The sequence below is a fragment of the Micrasema longulum genome, unplaced genomic scaffold, assembly GCF_059751315.1.
Source record: "Micrasema longulum isolate JH-2025_06_02 unplaced genomic scaffold, ASM5975131v1 h1tg001431l, whole genome shotgun sequence".
NCBI lineage: Eukaryota > Metazoa > Arthropoda > Insecta > Trichoptera > Brachycentridae > Micrasema > Micrasema longulum.
This window is the reverse complement of record NW_028278617.1, coordinates 201,148-223,705: the sequence shown is the minus strand read 5'-3', so window position 1 is coordinate 223,705 and position 22,558 is coordinate 201,148. Positions and strand designations below refer to the sequence as shown.

Genomic DNA, 22,558 nt, shown 5'->3' with positions numbered 1-22,558 from the left:
ACCTTTTCTTAAATGTTCTTCATCTCTGTTGTAATATGTTAATATAAACAGCTCCCCAGGGAGTTGAATCCAGTCCTTGTCTACAAAAATTTGGACAAACTCAAAATATTGTTGAAGTTATTTATTTATTTATTTCGACGGCTTACGTCTTTAGCAAAGTATAAAATAATAATAAAAAAACCATTATAATGAAACAAAACACAAAACACCTGTACATAAGTGAAAAAAATATAGACACAAAAAATCACCAGAAAATACAGAAATAACAAAGGAAAATTAAACAAAAAATTACAGCATAGGTATGCAGAAAATTAACAATAAATAAAGAGTTTAAATACAAATAGTATTGAAGTAACAGATGCGATGTATCATAGTATAAACCGTAAAACAAGTATAACACTTAGTACTTTTTTATAATTTAAAAAAAAAGAATTGATTAAAAAGTTATGATTTTAATTTGTATAAAAATTAAATTAAATAAATCTAAGTTCCCATGTTTGTTTGCTGAAACGTGGAGCCGTAGAATAGGTGAGTATTTAGCACAGTTTGAACTATGCAAATCAACAGAAAAAGTAGTATTTTGTCTCGTCCTACGCTGTTTCACATAAAAATTCACATAATTAAAAGTTCGGGACTGTCGAGAACATTATTTAATAACTTAAAAAAGCAGCACTAAATCTAATATTTCTCTTCTATCACATATACATGTTAATTTTAACTGCTTCATTAAACATTTATAGTTTAGCTCTTCAATTGGAATGTTTTATTGGAAATTCATAAATCTTAAAAACTTGTGTTGGGCCTTTTTATTGTTATAAGAATTGTTTACAAATTACTAATATATACTTGAGAGCTGATTTCAAACCAAAGCAAATAACAGGTTGAACAATCGAATAGGCATCCGAATTAGAGCGATATATTTTATGCGTTTAAAAGTTACTGTTATAAATATTATTATCGAAACATCTAACTAGTACCTACTTTGACAGTTTTAGAGAACGGTTCGATCCGCAATGAACAGTAGGTCACACAATTAAATATTTTCATATCATAATAGCCCTAAAACCGCTTACGCGTATCAAACTGAAGCCGACTAAACTACTCATAAATGAGTCGTTTTACGTTTTGGCATTTAGTTATTCTGTAGACTTCGTCGCTTAGTACGCAACTGACGATTTAAATTCAACTATGCCGTGTTGTGTCGTTTGTGGTGGGATCAGATTTCATGCCTATACCTATAAGTAGCGAATTCACAAATACGGGTATTTAAGAATTCAATTAGTTTACCGTCTGTAAGATTGTTAAATAAAACAAGGTGGACATTTTGCTAGTATTGCCTAGTTTAATATTAAACGGTATTAATTAACTACATTACTAAATTATTATTTAATGTTTTTTTTTACGTTTGCCTTATAAAAGTACCTATTTTGTTTATAGTCCAGTCAGTAAAATACTTTTTGTGGTAAAACATAACATAACACAGAATTATCTTATGTTTGTAAATGGAAAAAGACAGATCCAGTAAGAGAATGTCTATCAGAAAACTATTATTAGGTATATCAGAAAATCATTATTATCTACAGTTAAAATAACGTGATACGCCGATTCGTCACATAATACCTATATTTATTTATTTATTTTATCTATATATATACGGCCCAAGCCAATTAAAACAGTTACATGAAGAAACATAAATGCAAGAAACTGAACAAAAAGGACATAAAACTATTTAACAAAGACAAACAAGGGAAAAACAATAATTGTTATATTAATATATTAAAATATACTAAAACTAAAGACCTGAAACTTTGAGCTAAACCATGCCAATCCAACTTCATCCCACACTGTTTAGTCGCGAAGAGATCTACGAAAAGCCGGAAGATCTATCCCAAAAAATTCCAAGTCGTGTGATGAATTGACTAATCTACACATTCTGGACATTGGGGCATAAAAACCAAAGTTGCTCTTAGAAGATTTTATAAATAGCAGATTTTGACTTCTGGTGACGCGGTTGGGAACATGTAAAGAAATTGATTGCAACAGAGATGAGACATCACTTAAAGCATTAAGTATTTTGAAAATGCATATAAGGTCCATCTCAGTTCTACGTTTCTCCAATGAAGACAGATTAAGAGATTGCTCTATTTCAAAATAGGAATAATTACCCCTTTGTAATCCGAGCAACCATGCCACTTTTCTTAGAAAACGGTGTTGGACAGACTCGATATGGTCAATATAAGTCCTGTAGATATGTGATTAAGTATCCTTTTCCTCAGAGGAATCTATAAAAAAGGAAGAAATACACAGTTTGGTTATTATTAGGTAAGAAGTTACTTCTCTTACTTGGAAAGTTGTCAATCGTTTCAAAAGTTGTTCAGACCCCATAATAGCCTTTATGGCCATCGAGTAACTGTAATCCACACATCAGGTTTTTTTAATATACTAATCAAGAATGTATATTTAACTATACTGAATGCTTCATTCACATACTTGTTTTTATTTATGTTGATATTTTTATTTATTTTTATAAATTGATTACATAAATAAGTATATATATTTAATTCCAGTGATTCTATATAGAACTAGTGGATTAGGAAATTAATACGGAGCGTCCTCTGGTTCGAATAGTCTCCATTAAACATGGCTCAGCCCCTTCTAAGATGGAGATTTTTTTATGTTTTAAAGTGTAAGTAGTTCTATACTAATATATGTACTTCAGAGGCAGGCGGATCCTAATCCAAAAGTTAAATGTTCAACAAAAATCTAAAGAATCTACTTTCTCTAAGTGATTTCTAATAATTTATAGCATTAATTTGTATTCATAATACATTGGTTCTTTCATAATAAGACTTATGTTTCTTCAAAATGAATGAACATGATCATAAACTGGATACGAAAATGGAAATGTCATTTTATCAAATTCTGGATTTGCATCCGTCTGCCTTTGAGGTACAGATATAACTTTAAAATTTACACAAGTATATGTGCTAAGAATACATAATGTTGCTTAAACATGAATAATATAGTGAAATATACAATAAAAAATATATATAAAATAATGTAATACGTAAGAATATAAATAATATGAATACCAATTATATAAAGTGATACGTTTATTAGTCTTCATATTTTTTTCTAAAAAATCTTTCGCTACACTTTTTAAATGCGCAGTTATTTTCATTTTAAATTTTGTTTTTCATGTTGAATCCTTTATATTTGGCATTAAATCATTATATATTTTTGGAACAATTACACTATGTTGTTTTTTTTTTTTACCAGAGAAGGTTGATTTAAGAGGGATAATGCAGTTAAACTGTGTCGCCATGCGAGTGTTTATATATTTGTTTATATTTTATGTATTGACCTTTCTTAAGAATTTGTTGGAATTCTTTTTATCATGGATGACGATGACGCAATCCTATTTAAGCATTGTGTAGTACTTCCGGCGAAGCAACTATACCACTATTATAAGCTGAAAATAAAGTTCTTTGATGAAGAAAAACCCCTGCTTATTTACCAACATCGAACAAGGCCGATTTTAGCCATGAAACTGGTACTCTAAAGCACAAAACTTTTATGGAAGCTGAACAACAGAATTTATTAGATCAAGACTGTTTAACAAGCTTCCCACTGAGGCACAGAACTCAACTAGTTTCGAGCAAAGAAGCAAACGATTAAAGGACTTCCCCATCGAAAATCAAAACTTTAAAGTGAGAAAATGTGTAAACTTTATTTCTGTTTTTTTACATAAATTTGCAGTAATACTTTTGACATTTTTAGAACTCATATTTTTTTGTATTAATTTATTATTTATGATAATTTCCAGTTATTTTTATTTTTATTAGAAACGCGCCGATAAACTTTAATTTATTATTAGTTTGGCGCGATCTAGTTATTGTTAGTTTTTGTATAAATAAAAAAATAATAAAAAAATCTGTCTCAGCTTGTATAATCTCACTGTAAACATTTTTAGTTGTTATTTTGCTATCCACTTGCTCCACTTGCTGAAACATTTTGTCTGAGTTGCATTCTGCTGAGAATTCGATTATTGAAATGCGAAATTGAAAAAATAACAGTTACTACAACGAAAAGCGCAATGAGCAAATTTTAAAGACGTTATAATAGTAAATAAGTAAAAACATATTTTTTAGACCAAACACTAACTAGTTTGAATATTTAGAGTTATGCATTATTAGGTGAAACCTTTTTTAAAAAAATAACATGTTCACGCATAACGGTGTTTATTTGTCGAGATAGAACTTTTGATTGGTAATATCTTCTCTTTTCAAACTAATAATGGTAGTATTTTTATCCATTTGTACTCTTTATCAAATTAACTATGGAACGCATAGCACTAGAACAACCCTAGCAAATGTGGAATTTTATATTAAAAATTAGTGTTCAGTTAGTCTCTTTTTTTTGGAGAGTTACAGTTATAACATTTACTAGATGCATAAAAGTAAATTTGTATTAGAATAAAAAATCATGTACTAATTATTAAAAATATATTGATTAATAAATAAAACAGATAAAATAAATATAATTATTGTAGTTTTCATTATTGAAAGAGAAAAATAGTAAGTGCTCATAAATGCAACTAAAACAAGATAAAATGTAAAAATGAAACAAAATAAATTGAAACTTAAAATATAAACATGTGTGAAATAATACAGCAATTAAAAGTATTCAGGTAAAGATCTAAAAAATAAATAAATATAAAAATGTAAGATTAGATTAAAAAACAACAATTTACAGGCGAAATATAAAAACGTACATTTTTTTATTAGTTATACAAAAGTCTTTAATCACTTTAGTAACAAAACCATAATTTTATTTCTATTAAGACATGTTTTCAAACCATCTGGCCGCATATGAAATATTTTGATATATGTATATAATCTTGCGTTCGCTGTCCATATTTATTTTTAAATTTTGGTACAAATGTGCCATCAACACATGTAAATCTGGTTATAAAATTGTGTTCAAATTTATTTTAAATAAATGCGTATTTTCATTATTTAACTAAACGCAAAAAAAGGTTCTTTTATTTTAATTTAAAATTGATCACTCTTTAAAAAAAACAACCGTTACATAAATATAAAAGGATTTATTTCAAAAGTGTAATGTTTACAAGTAAAACTATTTTGGTGCCATTTTTCCACCAATGCAAACGCAAAAAAATATGTTTTAACCTACAAATTAAGTATCTATTTACATATATAATGATGTTTTTGTAGCTTTGCAGGAAAAACAAGACGCCTGTCTGATGAGTTTGAAAATAATATCATCAACATCAAAATTTTATTTGAACCATTTTGACGGATCAATCCGAGCATGTCTGACTCAATCAATTGGAGAGTCCATTTACCTTAATCGAATCAAATAAATTTTCATCAACACCAATTTAATAATTTATTTTCGGATGGCCATAAATAACCCCCCTCATTGCACAGGATATTATGTAGTAAGACAAAAAGATTGAGAGTTTATGAATAATTTATTCCGTGCATTGAATGAGTGTACAGTAATGGGAATAATGTTAAGGAAGGGTTATGGATTACTTTTGACGAAGGAAAACTAACACAATTCACATATGGAAGATATTCATTTGTTACAATGCGATTAGGAAGATCAGTCTATTTTTTTGTCAATGTACTATCAAACTAAGTCTTTTTTTCTATGTATTGTATGATCATCGCTACGACTTTTTTTTTCTTCTTTTTCTCCGCGCGTGGCGTAATGAGTTGTCTCGATTGTTGGGTTGGCTTCCTGGAAACCGGAAATCTATCACAACACTGTATCATTGTTGAATTAAAAGACATGATGAGGTCATTTAAAGTAGTTCATTTTAATTATTTTTTCATATATATTTTGTAGAAACTTCGCCGGTGTAAGAAATCATTTTTTATACACAATTTACAGTAGAACTAAACTTCCTTATTCACATATAGAAGAAGTCATTTTTTTACATGCAATTCTTTTACTTCAATTAACATTATTAATTTGATTTAACATATCAAAGATGCCTAAATAAAAATAATATTTCATAGTCTAATTGCGATAATGCGAATATCGATACATGTTTGAAATTTTGCATTAGTTTCAATAATTCTCTCTATCAACCCATTGGAACATAAGGACCCGCATCAGTAGCCCAGTCGCATCGTATCAGCGATCCAAGCCAAAGAATCATCAAATATTGATGCTAAAACCCTTTAAAGTATTTTTTTTCGTCGACCTTGTCGGGAATTAAATCTGGGACCTCAGTAATGGTAAGCAAGTGCACTTACCACTAAACCGTGAGGCAGACTTGTCTCCGCTTAATTTTTTTTTTTCAGGATTTTTACCTGAGAGTGGCCATCGAGTAAAAAACGCTCGTTCTGGTTCTGGTTGTAAAATCTGTGTGATGACACATGACAAATGCCACAATTTTTGTAAGACACTGATTTTATTACAATATTTAGAGTTTGTCCAAATGTTTGTAGACAAAATACTGGATTTCACCCAAGAAGTTATTAAGATTAACAAATTACAACAGGGATAGAAAACATTTTAAAGAAGGAAACATAGGAGTCTAGGCGTTTACACGGTTTATGTATTGTGTTAATTTATCATTATTTAATTAATCTTTGTTTTAATTTTTGTATAAAATTGTAAGATTCAATATGTCCATGTATTTATAATTTTCTCAAACAGAACGGTTTGGGTAGGTAGGAAGAAATTGCCTTAAGGCAATATGCCCGCCCTTAATATAATGTATGGATAATTTATATAGCGCCATTTTTGTGAAAATCACCTCAAGGGCGCTGTACAATAAATAAATATCCCACCACGTCTTGCAGCTACAGAGCGCATGGACGGTTGGGATTCTAGTTCCACGTCTTCAATTATGATATATAACAATTATGATATATATGAGCTAGATAACTGAACGTCTTGCAGCTACAGAGCGCATGGACAATAAGAAATCTAGAGAAATCTAGCCCCTATTTACATTTTTATTTTTAATTTTTTTATTTGACAATGAAGTTTAGAGTTTAAGTGATATTTTAAAAACGAAATAAAAATCAAATTTATAAAGTTGGAAGTTAGATAACAACAAGTCTTGCAGCTACTGAGCGCATGGACGGTTGAAATTCTAGACCCCATTTACTAAATTTAGATATTTGATAGTTGATAACATTTACATAAAATGATAAAAATAATATGATAGTTAACATCACAAAAAGTCTTGCAGCTTCAAAACGCATCGACAAATGGAATTTCAACAACATAAGAATGATTTTAATGATAAATATGCCCTTGTATGTATATTTATTTTAAATGTATATAAAGTGTCAAATATGACGTGTCATTGGCTGATTTAAGTGGCCACTTTACGCACTGTGTATCTTTACTAAAATCAACAGATGGAAGAATTGAAAAATATGGATGTTCAAACATAGGCAAAATGGTGAATTGAAAAATATGGATGTTCAAACATAGGCAAAATGGTGAATGTTAAACAGTGTGTAAAGTTGCCTCTTACTTCTTAAAAAACTAAAATTGTTCATGTATCCTCACCATATATTACTAAATGTGAATTTGAAATAGAAATACAAGCTCATATAAATTCTTGCCTTCATTCAAATTTAAATATAGAATCAGATAAATGTAATTGTCCTATTATAGATGTTGTAAATAATCATAAATATTTAGGATTAATTATTGATTCTAAATTTAGCTGGGGTGTTCATATTGATGGAATCTGCGACAGATTAAGGTACTGGCTTAAGGTGATTTATGAAATTAAAAGCATACTACCTTTCAAAACGTTAAGATACATATATACCTCGCTCATTGAATCCATTATATCTTACGGAGTGCGTGTCTGGGGTCTCACCTTCCAGTCTCATCTGGGTAAAATTTATGATATTCAGGTGAGACTGTTGAGGGGGATCGTATCGGATAGCATAATCCGTGAGGCGAAACATATGGGCGAAAGTGTATATTTTAAATTCTGTAATGTCCTGCCGGTAAAACAGCTTTGTGACTACAAATTGATTGTAGATCACTTTGTTGATCCGGAATATAAAAAAAGAGTTTCCCACGCTCACAACACTAGATTAAAAACTAAGGGCTCCCTGTCTGTTATCCGAATAACAAATTACTTCGGAGAGCGAACATTAAATTGCGTTGTTCCAAGATTGTTCAATGATCTCCCACAAACTATCATCAACATGAAAAATCTTCAAATGAAAAAAAAAGAACTGAAGAAATATCTTCTTGATACTTTATAGTGCCTGTTTATAAATAAATCTGTAAAATACAAATAAAATAAATGTTATTTAAACCTGTAATAAAAAAATAAAAAAAGTCTTTAGACTTAGTGGGTAACAAATTATTTTATGTATTTTATTTTATTTATGTATTTTTTGATTATAAAATAAACGCTGCTCTGCTGCACTGAAACTGAAACCAGCAAATAAAAGATAATAAGCTTTATACCTAGACTTTCATATTTCCTCCTCTAAAATGTTTTCCATATCTTTTGTCACTGATTTTACTCGTAAGTTCAATAAATATATCATTTGCGCGTAAAGGCCAATGATGTTTGTAATTTGTACATATTTTGGCACGTACGGTTTGAAAAAATATATAAGTGTAGATATGCGAGTATGAATCTTTAATTCAGCGCAAAGCGAATCGTAAAAACAAACGGATACGAGACATGACTTAAATAAATGTAAGGAACCCATTCGTAAACATTACATTTAACGGTTCAGATGAAACGCTGACTGTTGACCGTTGCTGATTTACGAATTTTAATAGAGCACTTGAAAATAAAAAAAAGGTTATGGAGATCCACAAACATCCTCATAACATAAACAGAGACGATGGGCATTAACTCGTTTTAACGTGATGTGGTTCAAAATATACATAGATAAATAATAAAGTGAAAAGGATGGACATGGCAACAAACACGATAGACCCTTTTTTGGTCTATCTTAGTGATTGCTCAAATCTAAAATGACTTAATAATACTTAATTTCACACACACAATTTTTTTTTTCGTCTGCCTGGACACAGAAAAAAAAATTAGCCAACACTGCCATGCATACGAAACTAGAGATAAAAAAGTTAAGATATACAATGAGGAGAAAAACAGTTTCAAAGCTCATTGTACAAGGGATTGAAACAATGAGGAAAAAAACAGTTTCAAAACTCATTGTACTAGGGATTGAAACAATGAAGAGAAAAACAGTTTCAAAACTCATTGTACAAGGGATTGAAACAATGAATTACTTAAGGAAATAAAAGAAATAGTAAGAGGTAGAATATTTCAAATCAATTTAAGCGAGTTCTGGATATTTTTTAAATATTAAACGTAATAGTATTAAACGATTTTATTAGTACTAAGATGTTACGAATTTACTTAAAAAATCACGTGAACTCTGCGCGAGTTGCTTTTTTGATCAGTTTATTATTTAAATAATTTAATTGTATTTTTGTGCATGTGACACGGCAAAACACGTGACAATAAATGGTAAAGACGTCATATCGCAAATTGCCGAATATTCTGGCACTCGAAGCATACACAAAACATCGTGATCCTTTTTATGTAGAGATTGTACCGATTCACCACCCACGCTGCATGTTCTTCTGTTTGACAATAATATATTTCAGATTTTTAACCTCTTTGAAATTTGAAAATACTCGAACGCAAAATTAGCAATTTGACCCATTTTAATGTCCCATGTATCTTTTATAAGTAAGAAAATATAGTAGATTAAAGCGATAATTTTGTTTGTTTGACGAAATTTAATGGAATTCTATTGCGATTTAATAATTAAATAAGGGGTTACTATCATTGAGATATAATAAATAGAGATAAAACTACATACAAATACGAGCTAAAAAGTCGTGCCCAAAGGAATGGAATGACCAACAAGGGAGCAAGTGTCGTCACGTCATATCACGTCGACTTTGACAAGCAAAACAAGTAGTACAGATAAAAGCACGGACTGTTTACATCGGTCTACTGTAAGTTCTATTCAGTATGTCGTCCTCTTCCGCATATGCGTCACCTTTGTTTATCGTTCCACTATAAGCCCGACTAACTGAGCAGGACAGAAACAGGAACAGGATAACTCACGAATTGGTAACATATCAATAAGACGTTTTTTGACATTAAAATAGCTTTTTTCAAAAAGTATTGATTAAGATAAAAGCATTACTTAACGGTGAAAGGTTATACCATCGCTTTTTCTATCTTTTCCAGATCGGTTTGTGCAGTATCTTAGCGTACAAATAGGCATTTTAGTAATTGCGATGAGAAAAGTAGCCAGTGAACGCTCGCAACAGAATTGGCCGCAGGTTGAGGGAACATATTTCGAACGCTCATGTTTACTCTACTTATATATATATATTTTTTTTTAATAAATTTATTGCATAAAATTAGTACACATATTTAATAAAATGGAATCTATATAAAACTAATTAATATAAAATGAAAACGGAGTGTTCTCTGTTTATGATAGTCTCCATCTAACATGGCTCAGCCTGTTCTAAGATGGAGATACCTCAACGGTTACTATATATTTAAATGTAATCAGGTAAATGTTTACGTATTGAGCAAACTCAAAGCGAGTACTACAGGTTCAGAGAGACATGCTACTAAAACAGCATGCCTATGAGCATGATCAAGATAAGTATGCTCTTTAACTATTCATACACATCTGATTGATATAAGCATGCTCGTTTTAAGATGTTGCCACACCAATCGATCAATGATCAACGATCGGTGTGGTAGCTTTGGCTGATCGACCATTACCGGTCTATCAATCATGATCAGGATCAATTTGGTGTAGTAGGAACTGTCAATCGACGTTAACTGATCTCATTCAACACCGATCGATGATCGACCGCATGCTACTGAATATGTACGCTCAAAACAAACACTCCAACACGCATGTTATTTACAAGCAGGTTCTCTACCCGTATAGAGGAACACATGAAAAACCAAACGGCTATCCGCACCGAACCAAACAAAATAATCATTTTGCTTGCAATGCCCCGAACGACTGATCTATACTAGCTTGTTTATTAGCAAATGTGTCAAACTTGCGCATTCCTCCTTCCGCCCCCGCCTAAGGTAGCGGGCTGAAAAATCAACCGTTGGTCGATTTGTCAGCATGCTTTTAAGCATGCTAAATAGTAGCAATTTTTTCGACACACATGCCACTAGGTAGCAATTGTTCAATAATAGCATGCTCTCATATTACGTTGTAGCATGTCTATATGTACCTTTTTTTTTTTTTAAATATACCTACTGTACGAAACGTTGTATAGAACATTGATTTAAGAGTCGTTCTCACTGACTAATGTGGCTTTGCATCATTTTGGAACAATTTCATAGTAATTCATTCAAGTTTCCTCTCAAACATAACCATAATACACGCTTCACGTCTAATGATGGCTTGGTAGTACCAAAAGTATGCAATAAATATGGAAATAGAACTCTCAAATATTTAGTACCTAGAATTTTTAATTTATTACCAAAAGAACTTAAATTTAACTCACATTGTAACAAGAGCAAAATAAGAGAGTGGCTACTCGATCAAGAGTTTATATATGAATAGTAGCTTAGGTATAAATATTTTATTTTTTCATGTATTTTCTTGTATTTAAAAAATAAATTTATATATTATTATTTGTATAAACATGTTTATTCTGATCTTTCCGGCTGTTAATTTTTATATGTAATTCATTGTTTTTATAAATGTAAATAATATTATTAAGTCAGTATAAATATAATCTTCACCAACAAGCTACAAAAAGTGGCTTGGTGGGATTTTAGTTTTAGTAAAAATATAACAAGTGAAATTTTTTTAAATTGTAAAAATGTATTATTATGCTATTAAATCAAATAAATAAAAAAATAAAAAATAAAATAAACTGAGTTGGAAATAATAAACTGCCAGACAAAACTAAACGAAAGACTCAGACAACCTTTACCAAAGATGTTAAAAATATGGTCGTTAACAGTAGAATGGGAATTTAAAAAAGAATAATTATTTTGTTAAATGAATGTAATTCTTAAAGGTTTATAAATAAATAAATATCATAAATAAAATAAATAAAGCATCTTTGTTTTTAACCACTAACATTTTTTTTTCACCGGCCGGTTTCAAAGAAAACAAGCTCCTTCTTTGAAACCGGTCGGTGAAAAATACAAATAAAAAAGTTAGTGAATAAAAACAAATTGTTTTTATTTATTTTATTATAATGAATAATCACAAAGTTAGTGATTCAAATATAAAATTAATATTAAATAAATATCAAATTAAAAAAATAACATGAATTTCAATAACATGAACTATATTGTTATGCATATTTATATTTTAGATAAAAAATACAGTGGACTTCTTTCTACCAATCATTTTTAATGTTTCGTGGTGTAAAAGTAAACATATTGAATTGTAGTGTATGATGTCCACGGTCAGGTTCCCGATTAAGCCAACATTATTTTTAATTTTAATAATTCGTGGTTTCCCAAGACTGACACTTGAAGGCAGTACAAATACTACACTTTTTTAAATTCTTGTTTTTTTTTAATGATTTTCAGTCATTAAAATTAAACGGTTCTATTTTTCAGACCATCCGAAATAAATCAAGTAAAACTGTAATCAAATTTTACTAATTTAGTATTTAAAACATTAAATCTGAATTAAAATTTCTAAATTTAAAGCAATAAAGTTTCGATTTACAGTATTTTATAGGCAGAGAGAAGGGAACACAATATATTATTCATATATTGGCTAGTTTCGAACATTTGGACAAACTTAAAATACGTGATAAAGGTTTCAGCTCTTTTACTTCACAAAAGTCAACAGATGGAAGAGTTGAGGAAATGTGGATGTTCAAACATGGGCAGAATGGTGAATGTTACACAGTGTGTAAAGTAGCCACTTAAACCAGCCGATGACAGGTCATAAGCCCTGTAAATGCCAAGACTTCCATATTCCCTTCTTAAAAGCTTTTGCCCTCTCTGTTGAAATAAATTTAAATTAAAATATTGTAATTGTAAATTGATAAATTTGTACTTAGTCATTATGAGCAACGTCACCATAAACATATTAAAGAAATTCCGTCTACTGTTTATGAAGTCGATCAATATTTACTAGAGTAAATAAAAATTACGATTTTTCTCACAAAATACGGTTAAGAAGATCCTGGTCAGAGATTATTTTAGAAAAATTGAAAATAGAAATGACTTTTAAACGGCAAAGCAAATAGGTGAATTAACACCCTCATTTGCATAAAAATATTTTGAATAAATATTATCCAAGAGTAAACGAAATATGTCCATATTAGATCAGCCAGTTAGGTAAACACGGTCATATACGTAATATGTATATATTATATACCCAAGCATAGAATGCATTTAAAATGCATTCAAAATATAATATATACCATATAACGACTACGTCCTCAGGAAAATATCAACGCGTGAATTCTCAAACATTTGTGTGTATTAAAAAAAAAAGTAAATAAATTAGGATAGAATTGAGTAAACACATTTTATCATTGTAAAATGCAACCGGCTATCGCCAAGGTGACCTGTAATATTTTAGCCAAACCTAGGGATAAGATAGACATTTTTTTAAATAAAATATATTTTAAATAATGCAAAACATTTACTATTGTAATGAGCTATCTATTGGGAACTTGAATGGGTTCTCGCTGATTTTTCGAGACAATTAATGGTTTATTTATAATTTAAAAAAATTGTATATGTCATAGAATTTATACCATCTAGAAAGAAAGACTTATCTTTTCAGGTTATCAGCGAATTGAGCCATTTTTGGCATCTTCGTAAGAATAGAAGTGCTGCTCAGCCAGACCATGAGTTATAGATAGGGATAAATAGTAATCGGAAGGAACAATGTCCGGTGAATACGGCGTGTGGGGTATGACTTCCCATTTAAGCGTTTCCAATTGTTTTTTAACTGGCCTTGAAACATGTGGCCGAGCGTTGTCATGATGCAAAATTACTTTGTCGTAAGTATCGGAAAGCTGTGCATTTGGGAAATATGGTTTTTCACAAAGCTGCACGCTTGGCCAGAGCCAGCTGGGGGTTGTCGTTTTGAAACTTCAACGGTCTATTATAAATCCATTTTCCTAGGCATCGCGTGCTTTGCAGCTGGCTGCTGGGCACACCGATGTGAGTTTCAATATTTCATGCGAATTATTTTAAGCGGACAAAGGTAACCTCTTCTGGCTCTTGCTAGAGCATATAGGACATGCTCCATCGAATAGAGCTTCTCGCTACTATCCGTGGCCCTGTTATAGGTCCTGTTAGATCTACAGATTTTTTAAAGGCCTTAAAATTATTTTGAAAGCCACTAAGTGGCTTCCAAAAATAATATTAAGGCTTTTAAAAAGTTTTGTAATCATTTCGGCGAATTGATCATTTTCAATCAATTTAATCCCAGTCAGTAAAGAATTGACTTCCCTCTTTTCTCAATCCAATTAAGTACGCTTTATGTATGTACTTCCGGATTACCTTCTTTCAGCTCAAAGATGCTAAGGCTACCAGATTACGGAGAGCGTTCAGCTTCCAGGAACAATGAAATATTACGGTTAAAAACTTTTAAAAATCATATTTCACGTTCACCCTGCCAGAAAAAAACCGAACCCTGTGTCCGGCGGGCAAAGAATACAGTTCTATGTGTGAAATATAACCTGAATCCTTGACGAGTCTTTTCGATTCGATGGCTGCTCTCAGATAAAAATCCTGAATAAGGAAGTCGAGTGGAGATAAGTCCGCCTCGTTATGTAGTGGTTGACGCGTTCGCCTACCATATCGTTAGACAGTCGATGATTATTTTCGTTCTCATTTGTTAATTTCAATTCATTTATTTTATACGTTTATGTACATTGCAAATCATTTATTCAACGCATACCTACATAACACGAAAAAAAATAATCGTTCAATTAAAAAGAGAAAAAAAATTTAAAGGAAAATACCCAGTAATTAGAGTAGGTAATCCGTAAGAAAAGTAAGAGAAAATGTGTAACATTTACTATTTTGTCCATGCTTGAACATCAATATTTCTTCAACTCTTTAACCTGTTAATATTTGAGAAGTTTAAAGGCTGACACCTTTATTGATGGTGGGTGAGATTCACGTGACTAAGAAACGCCCTGTGCACAGATTTCCATATTCCCTTCTTTAAAATGTTCTCCATCTCTGTTGTAATATGTTAGTCTCTTAATAACTACCTATGGGGGGAAATCTAGTTTATATTTGTCTGCAAACATATAACTTATCGCTCTAGTGCCACAAACGTGGAGTAAACTAATTATTTCTTACGAAAGCCAATGTGCTTAGAGTTTACATTGCTCACCCACGCTGTAACAGTTAATTGACTTAAATAAACGGAGGTGACATTGCAAACAACAACGAACTGATCAGAATAGAACAGATACTTTCACACACCGTTTTCATAAAATCAAAAATAACAGGCAACACAAAATCAAATCAAGGCAACTCAGAACCATCTGTATCTGTACCATAAAGGACTTATAATGTTTAACGAGTTGCCGAAAGAGATTTGGGGATACTAAGTATTTCGCATCGTTTCGTAGGATGGCGATAGTTTTCGTTTAAAACAAACAACACAGCAAAAACTGACAGTGAAATACCGCATTATTAACTTAAGCATATATTTTACTATGTTTTATAATATAAATAGAGACGCGAATAATTCTAAGTTAGTTTAAGTCCTGATGATGAGGAAGTAACCTCGAAACTGGTTGACATACAGCAACAAAGTGGTTTATACAACTTTACCAACAAATAGTGTGAAACACAAGTAGCTAGAGTGTTATCAGAAAGCGTCTGAATTTATGATATAATTTGAATATTTTTTAACGTAATATATATTGATTGATGTATAACAAGTTGATAAAATTTATTTTAAATTTATAATCGGATTCTAATTTTTATAATCGGGTTATGGTCCTGTGGCTAGTGTCTCGGACTCACGGACCAAAGTTCTGTGGTTCGAATCCCACTCTGCCCCAACTTGATTCCATTTTCTAATAGTGAGTTAAATACAACTCGTTGAAAATGGCCCTCAAAATTAAATGTTCGGATAAATTATAAGAACGCAAATATTTCTTTTTCTTTAAAAAAAATTAACCATAAAAAATAATAAAAAATACATTACATATTATTCGTTTATTCATTTTATATTTTTTACATCTTTTGTATGCTAATATACATACATACATGTTTATGTACATATTTCTTGTTATTCTTATTTTCCTTTTCATACCCATGTTTTAATGTAGTTTTTTAGTTTTCAATTTTTGAAAATCTAACTAAATCATTATATTGTTTTATTTTATATTGTAAAAGGCACTTGTACCGTATAATAAATAAATAAACTAAAAAATAAAAATAAATAAAATAACAAATATTTCAGTAGGTTTATTTAATAAAAATAAGAAATATTTATTCCGAAACCTGAGGTGGCGAGTGCACTACTCAAGGTTACATATAAATGAAAAAAGAAAATTCATCGTATTTTCACTAAAATATCAAATAATAATTCAATGAAAATAGAAACAGATTTTAAAATATTGGATTAAGTTACACTAGGGAAAGGGAGAAAAAAAAAGTTTTTAAGGTTAATAATTTGATTTCTGTATGTTTTTATTCGACGCGATAGCAGCCCTGCGTGAAATTAAGACTCCTCCAGGCGCGCTCTTCATCGGCTCCTGTCTCTGGTCTCCTTCTCTCGTTTTTACTCCCTTACACCCTTCCACATGATATATCAGGCTCTCGATTAGTCTGCCTCTAGGTCGTTTCCATTGGGGTGCCTAACTGTTTATAACTTTTGGTGCCCTATCGTCGGACATTCTCTCTAAAGCTAGTATTACACGGGTCAGAAAATAATACAAGACCTTTTTTAAATAACAAATAAGCCAATTACAGGTTTTTACGGACAGTAAATAAAATCCAAGAGAGAAAAAAAGAATTTTGCCTATAATTGAGGGCATTGAAAGCAAAGATAGCAACCTGCAAAAAAATTTTTTTTTGGTTATGATGTCATTCAGTAGTTTATCAACTTTATTTTTAGAAAAATCATAAGGTGAGTTGCAAATGTAGTTTTAAATTATTATTTTAATGGTTTAAAAATAGTTTAGAAGCAAACATAGCAATATCCATCAGTCATTTTATTAGACCAATGACAGGCTTGAGATTTAAATTTTCAAAATGGCCGTGCCATACGAATTCGTATTCGTGTTTCTACTAAAGCTAATTTAGTAGTATCTTAAAGTTTAAGTTCAGTAAAAATAACGTTTCTAATATAAAGACTCTATTTGGCATTAGTGTAGCAGTTTTTGTTATTTTTCTCGAAAACACCAAAACGGGAGTTTGCTACCTTTGCTTCTTATGCCCTTAATTAGATTAAACAAGTGGAGAATGCAGAAGAGGGTTATTTAAAAGCGTTTGTTTTGATGGGGGTCATTTTGATGTTTTTTTTACATTTTAATATATTGATCGGATTTGTAGTTAAGTTTCAGTTAGAAATACATGTGCTTGACAATTTTTTAAATATAATCAGCAAACTGGAACAAAGATTCCATATTAATGATGCGTATTCTAAGTTGCCTCCCATAAATGTAAAAAAAGTATTTTAAGTGTCGATGCCTTGTTGAATGAGGTAGAGCTATGAATCACAAAGCCAAGTGCACGTGAAGCTTTCAACATGAGTCTCAAGATCTTGTCCAGTTTCTTGTACAATACTTTTTGCGGCCAAATCTTGGGCTCTATTATTCTTTGTTTTACACGGGACAGTTTTTGGGAATGAAAATTGCGGGTAAGCATGGGCAGTGCGTAGATATTTTTAGCACAGAGACAGATAAGGGCAGTTTCACAGTTGACAAAACGGGCTATTTTGTGACGAAGCAACCATTGACAACTAGCCAAATATTATTCTGCTGTCAAGAATCAACAATCAACGTCAGATTTCTAAAACAACAAAGTGGTTTTTATTAAAAATTAGTTTTTCCAGAAAAAAAATACAAGCGTGAAGTTAAAAAATGCAGTGAAACAAACAAGACCGAAGATGAATAATGTCACACAAACGACAACGAATGCGCGTTGACAGTTAACAGAATCACAGGCGTGGGATGAGAGCGCGCATTTTTTATGCGCGTGCAGATCTTGGTTTAAATATTTGTTGAAGAATAGAACGGGTTGTAATTTTTCCGAATTCAACCACAGATTTTACCCAAATTGTGTATTACACGAGACAATATTCATTTGGTCAAATCTTTTAGCATTTTTTGGCTCATGCAATACGAGCTTCAGTGTCTTTCCCATTGAAGCCTTTTCCACGTACAAAAGCGTAAAATTGTTTTAATTTCTACTAAATTTTCTAGTTCACGATTACGTTTTTTTCTGTATATTACATTTTCCAGCTTCCAGCGCATTCGCACTCTTTCGAAGGATTCGTAATATAATTTGAAACAATAAACCGATGTATGGATAACATCCTCACCGCAAATCTGTTGTAAGCTTCTCGTATTAACATAATTAATATTGATATCAGTTACACTATTTTCTCGCCCACAATAATAAAGGGGAATTTATCTTTTGGAAAAAGGTTTTGCATACTTTTTTTGTATACTTAAATTTTATATTTATTTTCTCTTGTTTGAAAGACGAAACGGGGGAAGGCTGATCTGGAGTTACTCCGTATGAATCCGACAAAGTAAAAAATTTTTTTTTTTCATATTTTCCGTTTTATTATAGCGAATTGACGCGGAGCGGCTGTTCACACACAACCCTTTATTCTTATTTTTTGGCGTTGTATTTATTTATCTAAAGAAAATCATAATTGGCGTATAATTTTGCTTTATTTGTAAATTATTTTTCTTGCTGTTTTCTTTTAATAAATAAATAAAATATATAATGTAATCCTAGCAAGATTTAGAAATCCTCTCAAAAAAGTATTAAGGAGAATCTTTGAGTGCATTATGAAATCACATAAAAAGATATATAAAAGAACGTGTATGACCTAAAGAGATAAAATGAAAGGAGTCTGAGACTATATTGTCTGGGATATAGGGGGAATCTAAATTTCTTAAGACTTTCTTAGAATACAAATTTACGGAGTCGTTCTGAACGTTGATACAGACTTTATGATAAATAATAAACTTGAGAATTTTATATGATTCATATTGAACTTAATTCATTTGTCATGAAATATGAATAACAATTTAATGTAGTTATGTAGAAAGCAGCCAGTCCACAATTTTGAAAAAAGAGATATTGGTGTTATCGAGTGCAGTAAGGTCAATTCTATGTTCTGCTAAAAACAGCCGCTTTCATACAAAAAACTGTAAAAATCACCTTCTGAAAATAGTGTCGATCACAAAAACGGAATTTCTCAATTTGCAGAAAACACTCATAGGACTAGAAAAATCTTACGGTACTTTAAAATTTATTTAAACTGTTCAAACACATAATAAGATTCTTGTTTATCTATTTCATGTGCCAGCAGTTCGTACGAACTATGCCCAGAACTATCCACTTATAAATATAAGTTAGTGAATATAATTTTAACTTTCCCCTTATTGATCCATTGGATTGTAAAAAAATAACATTTAAAATGCGCGTCTTAAAACATACTTTTTGGTCTTATACCTAGTTTCAATAATAAAGTCTTATTTTATCTTATTTTATTTTATTATATTATATTTTATCTCTAATTCTTAATATTTTATATATATTTATAATTTCGACACTTGACACTTGTGCAATATTTACTCACTCACTCACTTACACTCACACAAACACACTAGTATGTATTGTACGTGTATTTAATGTATTTCTGTGGATATCTGTCATTGGTTTTATTCTCTGTATATTTTATTTGTTACATGTATTACTGTTGATATAATAAATAAAAAAAATACAAAAAAAACGGATGTATTCATTGTTCAACAATGTTTGATTATGTCCAAATGCTTGCAGACTGGCTGGATTTCCTCCCTAGGGAGTTGTTCATATATAAATTTATTTCAACAGAGAGGGAAAAAAAATTGAGAAGGGAATATGGAAGTCTAGGCATTTACAGGGCTTATGACCTGTCATTGGCTGGTTTAAGTGGCCACTTTACACACTGTGTAACATTCACCATTCTGCTCATGTTTGAACATCCACATTTCCTCAACTCTTCCATCTGTTGACTTTTGTGAAGTAAAATAGCTGAAACCTTTATCACGTGGGTGAGATTCATCCGGCTGAACCAAATCACCTACTAGGCAACGCCTGAAAGCAATTTTCCAATTTTAATACTTCTTCTTTTACCAGGTAGTAATTCAACAATGTTTGATTATGTCCAAATGCTTGCAGACTGGCTGGATCTCCTCCCTAGGGAGTTGTTCATATTTAAATTTATTTCAACAGAGAGGGAAAAAATTTTGAGAAGGGAATATGGAAGTCTAGGCATTTACAGGGCTTATGACAAGGTTTCAGCTATTTTACTTCACTAAAGTCAACAGATGGAAGAGTTAAGGAAATGTGGATGTTCAAACATGAGCAGAATGGTGAATGTTACACAGTGTGTAAAGTGGCCACTTAAACCAGCCAATGACAGGTCATAAGCCCTGTAAATGCCTAGACTTCCATATTCCCTTCTCAAAAATTTGTCAAAGTCAAAAACATTCCAACTGTTGGGTAGATTTGATAATTCACTCTTCTCAAAAATGTGCTATTATCTCAGTTTCACTTTTCTTTGGGTGGCTGCTTTCTGCATAACTATGTCCAATTAATAAGAAAGAAAATACCATTGTATTTCGATTGGGATTTTAATACCGATTCTGATAATTTTCTGTGACAACATATGGGGCAAAATATTAGTATTTTTTATTAAAAAATCCGCAACCTACCTCTGGACTTTTTGGCTTGGTTTATTTCCCACGCTCTGCCTTCTCCGTGTTCGTATTTAATTATTTAATATACTTCAGTTACACATATTCAGTAAGAAAACGTATATTATGTATCCTTTGTAAAAATACAAAAGGCCTCTAAAAGTATAAATCGATTTGGTGAAATGATAAAAACAAATTTAAATTTTTTTTTTAAATTAATCAACTAAAAACAGAACATTTACATCTGTTTTTTTGCAAGGCAGGATTATTTGTTACATTGTGGAGCCAAGAAATGGTGAAAGAGCAATTAGAGAAAATGAAATATACTCTATTGCAAATTCCGCGGATAAGTCGAAATGGCGGGATTTAATATTCTAGAAAATACGGTGACTATTTACGTGAGTGTTTTCTTCGCGATTACATTGACAATGGTTGGAAGAGTTTAAATCCACCTTTCTATTTTATACGAGTACGTATACAGTTTGGACTACTCGCTTGGAATAAGATGATAAAATGACAAAAGCGTAAATAGTGGAACAGCTAGAAACAATTCCCGGGTAATGTGATATGGACGAGTCCAACTATAGTAGAAACACTTTCTGGGTTTTATATTGTTATAACGTACAAGAGAGTCTGCTAAGGCAATGGTAATTAAACGCAAAATAATAGTCACTGCGTACACTTAAAAATTTTTGATGTTAAACATTAACATTATTCTCCTATTTGATATCTATACTACAGGACTCATATTGACCATACCGAGTCTGTCCAATACCGTTTTCTAAGAAAAGTGGCATGGTTGCTCGGATTACAAAGGGGTTATTATTCCTATTTTGAAATAGAGCAATCTCTTAATCTGTCTTCATTGGAGAGACGTAGAACTGAGATGGACCTTTTATGCATTTTCAAAATACTTAATGCTTTAAGTGATGTCCCATTTCTGTTGCAATCAATTTCTTTTCATGTTCCCAACCGTGTCACCAGAAGTCAAAATCTGCTTTTTGTAAAATCTTCTAAGAGCAACTTTGGTTGTTATGCCCCAATGTCCAGAATGTGTAGATTAGTCAATTCATCACACGACTTGGAATTTTTTGGGATAGATCTTCCGGCTTTTCGTAGATCTCTTCGCGACTAAACAGTGTAGGATGAAGTTGGATTGGCATGGTTTAGCTCGAAGTCTTAGGTCTTTCGTTTTTATGAATATATTGTATACAATTATTGTTTTGCCTTATGTGTCTTTGCTGAATAGTTTTATGTTCTTTTTGTTCAGTTTCTTGCATTTATGTTTCTTCATGTAACTGTTGTAATTGGCTTAGGCCGTATATATAATAAAAACATAAATATCTTCAAAATATTAACTATAGATATATAGATACCTGCATAGAAATATACTATATACCAGAAGGCGCGTAGAATCATGTTTGCATACATTGCACTGTGTTCAAAAGTCTGACATCCCGCCTGCGCGCATGCGCATGTTATGTAATAGTTTACCACTAAACATATTTTACTGACAGGACTATTTAAAAAAACGGGAATTTTTATTAGGCAAACGTAAAAAAAATCAATACGTAATCGTTTAGTAATTAAGTAAGTTAATACCGTTTAATTTTAAACTAAG

The 22,558-nt window shown here is 31.1% G+C and overlaps 1 protein-coding gene across 4 annotated transcripts in view; it reads right to left on the bottom strand.

Annotated features, from left to right (window-relative positions):
• Gbs-76A (Glycogen binding subunit 76A) overlaps positions 1-22,558 on the bottom strand; it is a 140,711-nt gene that overhangs the window by 52,135 nt on the left and 66,018 nt on the right. Inside the window, exon 1 of one of the 4 annotated variants that reach the window (XM_088235743.1) lies at positions 2,166-2,277. The exons of the other annotated variants lie outside the window; for them this stretch is intronic. The gene's annotated coding sequence lies outside the window, so the exon portion shown is untranslated. Of the gene's footprint in view, positions 1-2,165; positions 2,278-22,558 lie in introns of those variants that run through there. 4 annotated transcript variants of the gene reach the window in all.